The 12,183-nt window shown below is 47.5% G+C and overlaps 1 protein-coding gene across 2 annotated transcripts in view; it reads right to left on the reverse strand.

The window, feature by feature from the left end:
- EPB41L3 (erythrocyte membrane protein band 4.1 like 3) overlaps positions 1-11,513 on the reverse strand; it is a 223,328-nt gene extending 211,815 nt beyond the window's left edge. Inside the window, exon 1 of one of the 2 annotated variants that reach the window (XM_082353502.1) lies at positions 11,219-11,513. The gene's annotated coding sequence lies outside the window, so the exon portion shown is untranslated. The remainder of the gene's footprint in view (positions 1-11,218) is intronic. The other variant, XM_082353508.1, reaches the window with a different exon arrangement.
- Positions 11,514-12,183: the final 670 nt, after the last annotated feature.

A 12,183-nucleotide genomic window follows, 5' to 3' on the forward strand; every position in this document is an offset into this window, starting at 1 on the left:
TATCTCTGAGATCATCCAAATCTAGGCAGAGAGGTGAAAGGAGAGGAAAATAAACATGAAATTCCGGGTAACATGGTTAAACAGGAAAAGTGCCGAGCCAATTCCGAAAAACGAGACATTGACTGTCGTCAGGCTAATGTGATCAATTATCCGGAGAACAAAAACTATATTACCTGTGCTCCTAATAATAATACTATTACTATTATTATTGTTATTAAAGAATTCTTTAGTATATATTTTGTCTTGTTTCATTTTTAATTTATTTTATTGAAGTATAGTTGATTTACAATGTTGTGGTAATTTCTACTACACAGCATACTTAGTATTTTTGTATAGCAGACCCTGTGCAAAGTGATATTTTCATTTCCTTGTGCTAACATTGTGTTTCAATAATGCTAACATATAAAAACTATCATGAAGTTTATGTGATGCTATCAGGTTTAAAAAACAAAAGGTTTTTAATCTATGATGATGCTTTAGGATTGTAGATTTGAAAGCTGGAGCCACTGTAACTCCATCATAAAGATGAATAAACCATCATCTAGGGAAATTAAGTGCTGATGAACCCACAATCTGGAAAATTACATCACTGCTTATTTTTCCTGAAACACACGTAGTTATCTTCTAACCATATCTAGGGGCGAGCAAAGCTACACTTGAGACAAAATACTACATGAAATAACCTGAAAGATAGGCATATACTCATATATTAAAAGTACAAGACATAAATCAAAACATCGTGATACTTTTTCACTGAGTGAAAAGGTTTGACATCTGGGTCGCACATACACTTCAGCAGCATTACTCACTGTTGAATTACCTAACTCATTTTAATATGTTTTTCAAAGGAAGCAAATAGCTAAGAATAGCACAAGTTACTCATCCTTTATAAATACAACGTGTTCAACAGATGACGTTGGAATATGATAATATTCCCCAAGATTCATAAAATTTGTGCAAGTATCTAAGCCACCCAACCTTTGAAGAATGAAATCTCTACGTTTGTAGCTTTTGTTATTCCAACATCTAACCATAGGAGAAAAAGTTAGGGGCCTCCTGGGAAAGAACCCAGGTCAAAGCAGAAGAGAATCAAGGTCCCAAGTTAGTGTGGGGTGTGGTGCTTAGGTGGGAAAGCTTCCTAGTTGCCCATCTAGCTTTTTGCCCTCTTACGCCATCAAACTCACCCCACCCGTAGCCAGAGTAAGCTTTCTATTTCTAGCCTCCTGTATTACTCTTCTGCATACATCCCCCACCATGGTTCCCCACTGCCTATTTGATAAACTCCAAGATTTCACAAGCTTGCAATTTGGGTACACCTGTTCACACGTTTACTATGTGCCAAGGATTTCATATGAAACCATGAAAGCTGGAACAGATTTGGAGGGTGACACAGAGTATGCCTGGCTCCAGCCTCCATCCTAACACCCAGATGCTCGTGTCCGGGTCCTGAGGGAAAGAGCCACTTCACCTCAATCACAGAATCCACCAAGTGGCACTGTTGTGTGCTGGTGTCTCCAAGAAAAGGGGATGAATGCTGGACCTCCTGGGCCACGGGGATAACACAGCCGACTGAGCAGTGCTCCAGAACCTGCACCCAATCCAGACCTCAGGAAAGCTGGAGAACATGTCACCTCCTGGCCACATGGGTGCCTCTCTGTTGGGTTCAGGCCACAGTGGGTTTATCAGCATCCTTTGGTGCATTTGGGATCTTTAATGCCAAATATCACTAGGGTGGCTTGAATAAAAGCAAGTGGAAATGGTGGGGGGGGGGGGCGTACAGACAGCACAGAGGGGATGTGGTCTTGGAAGCAGGGGAGGGATTCCCCAGGGCTTCCTAAGGTCAGTTAGGAGAAATCTGACTCTATTTAGAATTTCCACAATTGCAGGTGGTGATAGAGTCAGTTGTCTTAAAGTTATTAAGCTTTTTGGCCTGGAAAACATGGGTTACTCTTATATCCACTGAAAATTAAACTGCTCTTCCAAGAAATAGATCAGCTCTGTCCATTTGAAAAACACGAGGTGCAGCAGTTTTACCTAATTATCTCGGTGATTAAATGGTCAATGTTCATCACCTCAGGATCAAGGAGTCCAAATGAATTTGTCATGGATTATCTTAGTGCAGACAGAGGATAAATGTCTATGCCACTCATTATTTTTGCAACATGAATGATGCACATATAGAGAAGGTACGAATGATGCATCATTCATAACAAATAATAATAACAATATAACAATTGTTATACATAACAAAATATTTGTTATAAATAACAAAATAACAATTTCTAATCGATTTTAAAATGCAGAAACTTTTGCAGTAGGATTATCAGGTTTATCTTCCTAACTGCATTGTACTTTGGTTACTATTTTTTTAAAAAACTTGAAAAGTGCCAAAAAAGAAAATTACATTTAAATATACTCAGGATTACAGTTCATTTTTTAATGACTAAAATATAGAGTCAGAACCAAAAGTTTGAGACACAGATATTGAGACTAAAAGTTGATTGGTTAAATACAAATTTTCATACTGAATTAAATGTTAATACAATATACATCATAGGACACAAAGGAATGGGTACACTTGTTCAAGCACTTACTATATACCAGACATTTTATAAGTATTTTTCCTAGTCCTAATAACAACTCTGCTAGGTAGGTATTACTAAACTAGTTTTGCAGAAGAAACCTAGACTCAGAACACTTAGGTGATGTGTCCCCAGACATTCAGGAGAAGTTGCTGGCACAGGAGTGCAGCTGGGTGAGTGTGACGGCTTGATTGTCCCCACTTGGCACCCAAATCCTGATCTCAGGCTCTGTTTCCAAGGAAATCCAGAATAACACGATATAGAGACACTGACGTATGTGTATGGGCAGGGAATGGAAGCTTAGTTCATAGACGTGTAGAAGGTGGGTGAAAGTAGGGAGAATGCTTTCCAAAAATGACATTACTGTATTTAAACAGTTTCTAAGGATCCGTGTTGAAAGTCATCGTTAAGACTTCGATAAAAGGGTGTTTCAGGAATTGGCATGAAAGGAAGACACTGAGATACAGAGGGAAAACAGGCAAGGTGTGGCACCTCATACGTGTCCCCACCCCAATATCCACCCACATATGATCGTTGTTTTCCCCTCTTTCCCAAAAGGTACTCTCCGTGGAGCTCCTACACAGTGGGATGGGCACTGACCGTAGCAGCAAGGCTCTCCCGCTCATTTTATGTTGTATCACCATGTTCACACTGCTCTTTAGGGTCTGCACGTTATGCATTTTAAACATTCTCATTTTGTATAGATATTATCTTATCTATAAGACAGATTTCTATAAGAAAGAGAGATTTTGGGTTTCTCACAACCCAAACTAAAAAGGGCATCCAACATCCAAAAAAACAACTATCTTAGGTGGAATGCAAATGTATCTCGGTCTGTTTTAACGCAGACCTCTAGCTTATCCAAATAGTCTTTGCCCGCACAGGCTCCTGGTTTGATGATTTGGCGCTGCAGAATTTTATGGCTGCTGGGGGGAAAGAAAGACGTTCTCTTTTGAAGGTGAATATTAGTCTCTGATTAGACATTTGCTTGCATTTGTGCACCCCTATGTTCACGGCAGCACTATTTACAATAGCCAAGACATGGAAACAATCTAAATGCCCCTCGACAGATGAATGGATCAAGAAGATGTGATATATGTATACACACACACACACACACACACACACACACACACACACACAATGGAATATTACTCAGCCATTAAAAAGAATGAAATAATGCCATTTGCAGCAACATGGATGGACCTAGAGATGATCATACTAAGTGAAGTAAGTCAGAAAGAGAAAGACAAATACCATATGATATCACTTATATGTGGAATCTAAAATATGACACAAATGAATATATCTGTGAAACAGAAACAGACTCACAGACATAGAGAACAGGCTTGTGGTTGCCAAAGGGGATGGGGGGTGGGGGAAGGAAGGATTGGGAGTTTGGATTAGCAGATGCAAACCATTATATATAGAATGGATAAAAAACAAGGTATAGCACAGTGAACTATGTTCAATATCCTATGATAAACCATAATGGAAAAGAATCTGAAAAAGAATATATATATATATATATCTGAATCATTTTTCTGTACAGCAGAAATTAACACAACATTGTAAATCAACTATACTTCAATAAAATTTTAAAAAACAAATATTTGCTTGTATTTGAATTAGTTCATGTGAATCTTCCATGATGGACTTCTATATCGAAGAGGTTACAGAGATGGAGAGATTTGTATGGCAAAAAGCTGATTTAAAAAAAAAAAACAACTATCAGACTAGTAATTAAAATATTGTGTCTCACTTTGAGATGCCATTTAGTTTCTTTTTTTGTTTTTTTTTCATTTTCTCTGTGATATAGTAACACTATCATTTCCATTAGCCAGTTTGGAACAGTGTCCTGAATAAGAATCACACATGTGGCCAAATGTTTTCACCCAGTGGATGACCAACATCTTTTCTATTTTGTAATATATTTATGTAAACCCTATAAACACCATGTGTGGGGACTTCCCTGGCGGTCCAGTGGTTAAGACTTTGCCCTCCAGTGCAGGGGGTGTGGGTTCCATCCCTTGTCAGGGAGCTAAGATCCCACATGCCTTGCGGCCAAAAAACCAAAACATAAAACAGAAGCAACATTGTAACAGATTCAATAAAGACTTTAAAAATGGCCCACATCAAAAAAAAAATCTTTAAAACACCATGTGTCAAAATTTATATAGCACAGATACAACAGCCCTTGATCACTTAGATCATCCAATTGCTCAGATTCTAGAAGAGGTTTGAGAGTATAATTCCAACATTATATAATAAGTGTCCCAGTCCTAACTATTCAAAACCTCAGCACCTGATCATGTCCTATTTTTTTTCCTACTTGTTCATTCCTCGTGTGCAATGGGCTGTTTATTTGATGAGGATGGATTTATCCTCTCAAGTTTGAAGGCTTGTATATTTAAGACTGTTTGGAAGCATTTCTCTTCCTAGAACAAGCAAGCTGGCAAGCTTTTCATAATAATTTGTTTTTCCACCTGTCCTCAAACATATTGTATACACAAGAGGATCGGCTTAGTCTTTTTATTCTTCTCGATCAGAAACATTCAGACAACTACCCATGCTAATTAACACATGCATGATTATATATTTTGATAATATAGTATGTATATTTTGCAAATCAAGGAGCCATGAGAGGAATCAGATGAAAAGCTTCCTAAAAGGAATTCTAGATCAGACAAATTCATGAGCCCCAGACCAAGAATTCTTCCCTCTTTCTGGATGCGTTCAGCATTTACAGGCATCTTGCCCAGGATATCTGTTTTCTTTCAGCCCAATCACTGTCAGCTTTGGCTTCCCCACATTCTGGTCTGTTTTGGAAAACTGTCCAACTCACATGACTAGAAGCTCATTTCTACAATGAAGAATGTCAATAATGACACAGATTCCTCCAGCTACCAAAGCTTAAGTTATTCATTTAATTAGACAAAAAGGACGTAGAGGGTAGTTTGTGACTTTCAGATAATTGCCTCTTTTTCACTCCACCTTCGAAGACCCAATCAAGGGTTGGCTACTTCTTCTTCCTACCGACTTGGGTTTGGCGCATCCTTCTTTCATTGTCTTTCTCAGGCATCACTACACAACCATTCACTCAATGGAAAGTGACGGAGCCTACACTCTGGGCACCACTCAATGATGAATACAAAGATGAATAAGTTCTCCCATCAACAGGAACACACTACAGAATAAAGACCTGGTACGTGCCACATAAGAGGAAAATGCAAAGATCTGCTGAAAGGGGAGGGAGCCCTTCTGAGAATGATCAGGGAAAACTTCAGAAGGGAGGTGGTGTTTGAGTTGGACCTTGAAAAACTGGTGGGATTTCAAGATGAAGATATGGAGAGGAGGGGTATTTCCGTTGAAGGAAATGGATGAGCAAAGGACATCAAAATAAAATTTAAAGGTGTGCATCCAAGACGGGGACAGGTGCAATGGGTTTCCTGCCAGGGCCAGTGGGAGATCACACTGAGTGTTGGACACAGGGCTGTGAACACAGATATAAAGGGTTGAGATCTTATCCTTCAGGAAATAGGAGAGACCTGAAGTTTGGAGTCAGGCAATGATGTGATCAAAACTGTCCAATCAAAGGACTGAGCTGGAAGCCCGGGTTAGGGGGCTAGGATGAGAGTGGGATGGGATGATGACCACAACGGTCCAAGCAGGAGGTGACAAGAGTCTGGGGAAGGACTGGTGACAATAATATAGAAAGGAAGTGACAGTGGGAGTCACCACAACAAGACCACTGGCATTTCTGTGTGTCTACAGGGCAGCAACGTGAGAAGAAGAAGGTGTAAAAAATGAAGACCAGGCTTCCTGCCTGGCGACTCAGGACATGTACTGGGATAAGGGAGGAAAGTAGGAAATTGATGAATGAAAGTTTTAGACCTATTCAGTCTGAGGTGACTCTGGAACAGCTGGGTAAAAATATCTACTTGGCAGTTGGAAATGTGAGACTGGATTTCTAATGGAGGCTGAAGAGAGAGACCTGGTAATAATTCATCCAGCCAATCTATACTCCTGGGTCTAGCAAACCGGAAGCTTGTTGCCAGGGTAGCTAACCTAAGAGCCAGAAATAACATGCCATAGTAACAAGTAAATGTGAGGTATTTACAGGTTATTGATTCCTCACCAGGAAGTATCCTTATCCCCATTTTACTGATGGGGTCACTGTGGCTCAGAGACGTTACATAACGTGATGTAGCAACAGTGAGGGGTCTGAGTTCTGACTCCTGCCCTTCCTTCCCCACCACACGGAGACACGGCAGCTCTCTCCCTCCTTCTGTTTCTGAATTCCCAGTGTAAGTACTACCGGGCATTCCTTTGCCCATTCATATCTTTCCTCCAGTTCTGATTTGGGTTCATGCCACTTGACTGAAATCCTCCTAATCGACCCCAATTATATGCAATGCCAACCCCTATCACATCACCGCTCTTAACCTAGTTAGCTGCTCACTCTCTCGCTACTGAGGATTCCAAGATACTGTACTTCTAGCTCCGGTGTCCTGATTTCTGTCCACAATCCCACCGGGATATGAGCCCCTGTATTAGCTTTGGGCTCCGTGACCGGTGGCCCATCAGCACACAGGTGGCCCATCTATCAGACCTGCTTTGTACCTCATGTAATCATGACACCGAATGCTGTCAAACAAAAGCCTCACGTGCTACTCGAGTAGCACTAAAACACAAAGATTTTCTTCCCCTCAGCGATCTGGTGGCTGCTTTGATTTCTCTAGCGCCATTTCACTGACTCCCTGGCAAAATGACAAATCAGAAACTTTCTAACAGCCATTGATGTTTCTCCATCTTTGGAGAAGATGGAGAATTGTGAAGAGCACGGTTCGATAGCTTTTACAATCTCCAGCCCCTTAAGCAGCTCTCCGTGGAAAGTCGTGTTTTCTAACTAATTGTGGGTCTTGCTGTTCTTGGTTAACTGGTTCTGAACTGGAAAATTCTACGTTCCATGTGCTCGCTCTCACAGTCTCCATCCCACTGCCTCTGAGAACGGTGGAGTCATAATTGGATTCTCACCGTGTGGCAGGTGAAAATGATGAGGAAGTGGTTGCCCACAGTGGACCCGTGACTCATCCGGCTCCCTGGATCTTTTTAATGAACCACTCACCGCCAACCGCCCTGACTTCAAGTCCTACACAAATCATTCCCTGCTTGAGTTTTTGCTCCTTTTTTTTTTTTTAAATTTTCAGAGATAGCATGTTAATATTCAGTGTGTTGTGAGCAGAGCTGGCAATGCGGGGATGGGGATAGCATGAAGAATCTTAGGATTCAAGAAGAAAAGGAACAGAGAGGCTTGGAGACGGCTCTTACATGTAAGAAGCGTAGGTGTGTAGGAGAGAGAGAGAGGGCTGAGTGTTATAGCTCAGGAAATGGCGCTGGAAGGAATAGATAAGCAGACCGAGCTTCGAGAAAGTTCTTATTAGTCAGTTTATATTGTTCTCTTCCTCCTCCAAATCCAAAGCATAGGACCATCCTCAGCCAAGTGCCCCTTGCTGCTGCCACTCAAAGCGCTGAGATCCCTTAACTTTCTCCCGTGTCTACCCAGTAGCACCAAATCACGTTTCCTTTTTGGCCCTGCCAACCAGCACGTACGGGCAGAGGCCCTGTCATGTTCAACCTTGAGTTCCTAACATTTGAATAATGAGTTTATCTAAAGTGGATAGAACCCTTGTGAAAGTAGTGAGATCTCCATTTCTAGAGGTATTCAATCCGAGACTGTTACAGAGGGACTTTAAACATGCAACGGTCATGCTGTTATTTCTAAACTTCCTAACACCTTAAGTGCATTTTTATTCAAAGTGATTTCACAAATCCCAAATAGTTTAAAAGTACATGTAAACAATGCACATTAGGCCTCATAATGACTATTATAATTGGTTTAATATTCTGATTTTAAAAACGACTGACCCTAGAAATTATTAAATGTCTTTTCAGGCCAACATTTTAAATTATAAGCATCAGTCTATATACGTTTGTTGAACACCTACTATATACCAGGCCCTGGGCGGACAAAGGATGAGACAGAGCCCTGCTCTCAATAACTTACACCACAGTCTGGAGGAAACCTCCCTTATTGGGGCTGAGATATCACAGTCTAGTTATAAAATTTCGGTTTTACACCCCTGCTCCTCCGAACTGAGAATGTTTTCCTGAGGGCACTACAGTTCTAAGAAGCCTCTTTAAAAGTCCTCTTTGGAAACTAAAGTTACAGGAGAGGATCTTTAACCCCTTGGTGTCGCTAAGTCTCTGAACGTATGTAACTGATCCAGGTGGGAAATGCCTGTGGCAGATGAGAAGGGGAAGAAGGCCTGCAAGGTCATTTCCAAACCAACCTGAACTTGACCGCTTCCCTGCTGTAAATTAAGGGTATGTGCACCCGCACTCCCACCCCTTCCCAACCTCCATCTGCAGCACAATTCCAGCTTGGGAAGGACGAGCCTTGCCGGGCCCTCCACTAACTGTCATTAGGAGAAATGCACGCAGACCTTGCGCTACCAGATTAGAGTCTGTTTCTAATCAAACGGAATTTAGATTTAAACCGGAATTATATTTGGGATTTACAGTCCTTTCTACTTTCATTCATTTCATGGATTCCAGCCCTCTCCCCGCCCAGTCTTAATCCAATGCACTTCGGAGGGAATTACACAGGAGTTGTCCACGAGCCTGGGCTGGGGGCGCAGGAGGCTGGAACCCTTGGTCCCCTAGGGAGAGCGGCGCAAAGGGCCGGGAGCCGGACCTCTTGCCTGGGTCAGCCTCGCCTTGCCTCGGGGATCTTTGGCGCTCGACGGCTTTACCCGCCGGATCCTGCGTTCTCCCTTTCCGAGTCTTTTCGGCGCCGCCCTCGCTCCCCGGAGGATTTCGCCTCCAGCACCCCCGGCTTTCGGGGCGCAGAGGCTTCACTTCTGCAGAATGAAAAGCGAAAGCCGCGGCTGGCGGGCAGAGGCGGGGACCGAACGCGCCGCGTGGCTGCTACTCGGGAATCCGCAGGGGCCGGGAGGGCTGTCACCACGCGGCGCGGACCCCGACCTCAACTTCCAGCGCTAGTCGGGCGCCCCCGACCCCGCCGCAGCCCCGACGCGCCCTCCCACGCAGACGCCTAGCCCTCCGGCTCCAGCGGCCCGGGGCGCCCTCCGGCTCCAGCGGCCCGGGGCGCCCTCCGGCAGCTGGTCCCCAGCCTCCCCACCGCCCGCGCAGCGCGCCTGCACGCCAGCCCCTGGTTCCTCCGCCTCCGCGCAGGACGCGCCAAAGGGAGTTCGGATGCTCAGCGACCCCAACTTCGGCTTCCCGAGTGACACGACACCCTCTCTGGAGTGCGGATTCGCCTCCGCCAGCCTCTACCCGAGGTCCTCACAGCCGAGCCGCGGGAAGATGAAATGCCCGGCGAGCGGCGTTCCTCTGGATTTTGGAAACCTGCCCCATTCGCCTCGGGAGCGACTCGATTCCCCCACCCGCACCCTCCGGCCAGATGATTTTCACCCTGGGTCGCGCCTAGGTGGGCGGCGAGTGGGGGGGGTGGCTAGCAGCTGGAGCGGGAGGAGGAGAGGGGCCAGCAGCGCTGAGTTGCTGGGATGCAGCTGCGCGCCGCTCGCGGCGAGGGGCGGCGGAGCCCTGCGGCGCGGCGGGGCAGGGGGAGCGGGCTCCTGCGCCTCTGCCTCACGGAGGATCACAGACACACACACACACACACACACACACACACACACACACACACACACACACACACACACACACACACACACTGCCGCCAGCACCCCCATGCCAGAGCCCGTAGGCGGAGGTCAGAGCCAATGTTCACTTCACGGCAGGGGCTGAAACGCCCAGATGGAGGCAGAGGCTCCCGCCTCTCCTCCGAGGTTTGCAACATCCTAGGAGGCCCCCAATTTCCCAGAGCGAGCAAGGTCTGGCTACAGAGACTCCGCTCCCTTGGCCAGCGGTTCAAGCTGCAGGGGGTTGGGGATGGATACAGCGAGCACTGGAGAGCGAGCCCGCGCCCACGCCCACCTCCGCCCTCGGCGCAGATAACTGGCCTGCCCCACTCGCCCCCAGCGCACCGCTAGGAGGCCGGGGCCGGGGAACCAGACCCCGGGGCGCTCCAACTCCGGCGAGGGCAGGGAGGGGAGTGACAGCAGCAACCACTCCGCGCGCTGGACAAGACACGAAATCTCCGAATAGGCTGCGCCGCCGGCGCGGAGGGGTGGAGGCGAGTAGGGGCGGAGGAGGAGTTGCGGGGCATAGAGGGATGACGTCCTTCGGCGCTCTGGCCTCGCAGGGACTGAAGATTCGTGCGCTCGCCTGACCCGGCGCGCTCACTCCGAAGGTTCGCAGAGGCGCCGCGCCCGGCTCCCGCTGCGGCTCCCGAACGGCGCGCACGGGGGGCGATTCCGGCCCGCTGCGACCAGGGTGTCAGCCCTCCGGCCACCGCCGAGCCCTCTCTGTCCGTCCCTGCCGATTCCAGGCGGGCCCGGGAAGGCAGCCCCCTTCCTCGCCTTCTCCCTCCTCGACCTCGAGCCAAGGGCAGGCGCCCACGCACCAGCCCCTGCCCACCCGGAGAGCTGGAGTCCCGACCTGCGACCTTCTGCGAAGAGGGATGGGGTAGGGGAAGGAAAGGGGCTCACCTGGGTCACCGGGAGCGTCCCTCTCCGGCCCCTCCAGGAGCCTGTTAGCCGCTCCCCGGCACAACCTTCCTGGAAGAAAAAAAGTAGCGCAAGGGCAGAGGAGAGGTAGGGCTGCTCACAGGTCCCTGCGCAGCGGCTTTTTCCTTCGGATTGTCCCGGATCCGGTCTCGGGTTCAGCGGCGGGAAAGGGCTCCCAGAGGCTGGAAGGGGCCTTCAGACCCGGGCCCTCTCGCAGCGGCAGCGGTGGCACCTCCAAGTTACCACCTGCAGCGCGCGCCAGGCGCCTGTGACTGCCCGCGCCCCTCGGCCCGCGCCGGCCCGCCCTCGCCGGCCGCTGGTTGGCTGCGCCCCGCGCCCGGGCGGTCCCCGCGCTCGGCCCCGCCCCGCTCCCGCCCCCGAGCCGCGGTTCGCGGTGAGCGGCTCCTGCCCGGCCACCCCGGGCTTTATAGCTGGCGAGTTCTCGGAACTACTCTGGCTTTTGCAAGCAGGGGAAGGATCGGGCACACATACTAACAGACGCGCAATTTTGTGTCGGCTGCGGACTGGAGGAGAGAGAGAGGATGTGAGAAATGCCCTTAGTGTGCCTGAAGGGGACGTGGTAACTCGGTTTCGTTTGCTGGTATTAAATGTGTGCAATCCCTGAAAAGAGTTAAAGCCACAGAGGCAAGCATGCAGGGATGTGAGTCGGAGAGTGGTTGGAGGTTTGTTTTTGCTTAAGCTTCGCACAAGTTCACACGAAGCGCTAAAATATGAAGATAAGTCCTGGGTCGCTGTTTTTTCTCACCCAAGCTGCATCAGTGCCGCGGAGGAGCCTTGGGCTCCAGCGTCCCCTGAGCCACCCACCCCCACTGGTGCCCACGGAACCTCCAGGCCTGAAGGCCCAGCGTATCAGCCACGTGCTTGCTTGATTCTACGCCTCGGAGTCCAGGCCGTGAAAACTCCTGCTGGTGCGTATAGGAGGCCTG

The sequence above is a fragment of the Balaenoptera borealis genome (assembly GCF_965194805.1).
Source record: "Balaenoptera borealis genome assembly, chromosome: 14".
NCBI lineage: Eukaryota > Metazoa > Chordata > Mammalia > Artiodactyla > Balaenopteridae > Balaenoptera > Balaenoptera borealis.